Below are 2,464 nucleotides of genomic sequence, written 5' to 3' on the forward strand. Positions count from 1 at the left end.
AGAAGGGAACAGGGCTTAATGTGTATATAAGCTCAGGGCCTGGGTCTCCAGAGCAGGAGGGGCCAAGTGAACTCCTAGCTGGCATCAGTGTTACCTTGGGAGAAGGAAACAGAATGCTGCTGGCTAGCAGAATAATGTGACCCAGGATAAGGGGAAGCCTTGTTGTACAGACAGGAAGTCACTGTTTACGTTCAGACCCAGAGTGGGTTAGTTGGTGTTATAGCCAGAGGTCTTATTCCTTTGCTGTAGTTTATACTGGTGGTTTGGGCTTGGGACTAATAGGGGTGATACCTAGGTCCCAGTCAGGGCTGATGCCACAAGAGTGTCTAGAACTCTGCCAAGGGCAAGGGGCTCAAGACAGATTGGGCTTGAGCATTATAAGGTGACAGCCTAGATAAGGACTGCAGCCGAGCACAACTCGAGCCTGGATAAGACAGGGCCAGGCACTCAGACAGAGCCGAAGCAGGCTCAGCACCCAGAGCAGGGTGGAGACAGGGCCAGGGGACTCAGGACTACATAATTAAAATAAGAGCTGGTGCCCAGAAGTCAGGTCCAGTACAGTGGGCCTGGACTAGAAGGCCCAGATAGAGAAAGAAAAGGAATGGAGGTCAATAAGGCCAAAGGCCCTGACACAGTAACACTTGAGAGGCATGGGCACAGCTGTAGGGAAGGTTCAGAGGCCATGAATAGCTCTTATGGCTGCAAATACCCAGAGGGGCATGAGTGGGCCGAGAGGGCCCACCAGGTGCAAAGTAGGGCTAAGACCAGTGGGGTCCAGGTGGGACCAGCTGTTTGTCAGAAAAACTGAGTGCTCACTCTACGATCCTTAGGCAGCCTCCCTTTCTAACATTCAATAGTTTCAGCAAGGCATGGTAGGTGATAAGAAGGGGAGGGTACCCTAGAATCAAAGCATGGGAAGGGTTGCAAGGCCACTGGGGGAAACACGGCCACCCCTGGAACCGGAAAATTGCCACAGCTTTGCAAATGCTTTACGATTTTGAGGACCCTCAATCCCCAATAACACCTACAAGGGTTGAAAAAGCTCAGTAATTCTCTGAATTAGGACTAGAAAGGGCTACCTTTAGAGGAGTTACACTAGGCACATCTATATAAGATGCTACAACACATTAGTGTTGGGAAAAAACTGTAGTGACAGTACTGTGCAGTAATGCTGGTTACTGCTTAGTCATTTAGTACCTGCTTATGAATAAGTTGCACATGTAGACGAGGCCAGCATAATCTTTTGACCTGATCTAGCCATACTGCTCAGTGAATAAAATTTAAGTCTAAAAAATTCAAAGCAAATATACCCAGAGCTTGGACATGGGTATTTCATATCACAAACCACTTCTTTCTCAACCAGTCTGTAGAATCAGAGCCCTTATTCTTCTGTTTAATTTTTTCAATGGATAAAACTTTCATTGAAAATAATTCAGCAGTTCTGATTGCAGTCTATTACAAAAAATGTTAGACTTTAATTCCATTCCTTCATTTAAAAATATCCTTATGTCCCTTCTTTTACTGCCATTATTATGGATTTTGTCTTTATTCATTGAAAGATACTTTGATAAAATATGGTATCTGCAACTTCCTCCTTTTACTTCCAAATCTTAAGTTTTTCAAATGAAAGTGACCTATCTCCTTGTGATTACTACTCTAAATATTTAATCTGAGAATGCATAGTATAATATAATTCTATAGATAGATAAAATATAGCATTTAATTTTGTACATAGTTACTTTTATTATGTACATTCAAATGAACACAATGCATTTATCAGTTGATAAGGTGTCAAGCAGGTGGAATATCTAAGTTCTTTGTTTGATATAAAAAAGATCACTGACTTTTCTAAAAAAAAACAAACCACTGTTGGCAGCCCTCTTCTTTAAAAATATAGGGCCAGATCTGCAGCTGTTTAAACTGCTGTTTAAAACTGCTGAATCTCTATTGCCTTCACCAAAGCAACCTATTTGCATCTTCACTAAGGTTTTAGGCCAACATGGAGAATGTCCATGCAATTGATTGACTAGAATTTCACCTCTTATAGTCCGATGAAAGCCTAGACAAAGATATGTATCTGGGAATTCCTTTCAAATGTGGTCAAGTATATATCCTTGTGATGTTGGTGGACCTCATGTCCGGTAACACTCTTCGTCAGGTAGTCCCTCCCCCTCGTCCCGCCTGCCACGACTTCAATGTTATGGGTGATTCAAGGAGGGGTTTAGTGGAGTTCTTCTACCCGAGGGGTTTACCCGATGCGGGTGTACTCACGGTTGAGGTGTGCCGTTGTTCCACGGGGCTCCGCCACCCCTACACCCCGTCCACTCGCCAACTGGTCACTCGTGGGTGAGATGGTACCTCGCCACTATTTGCCGGCCTGTCGGCCAGTAGGTGCTCCTGACTGTAGGGAGATAGGCTGATGGTTGCCCTCAGTCAGCCTGCCTTAGGGTCCTGCTGATCCCCC

The sequence above is a fragment of the Alligator sinensis genome, unplaced genomic scaffold (assembly GCF_000455745.1).
Source record: "Alligator sinensis unplaced genomic scaffold, ASM45574v1 scaffold822_1, whole genome shotgun sequence".
Taxonomy (NCBI): Eukaryota; Metazoa; Chordata; order Crocodylia; family Alligatoridae; genus Alligator; species Alligator sinensis.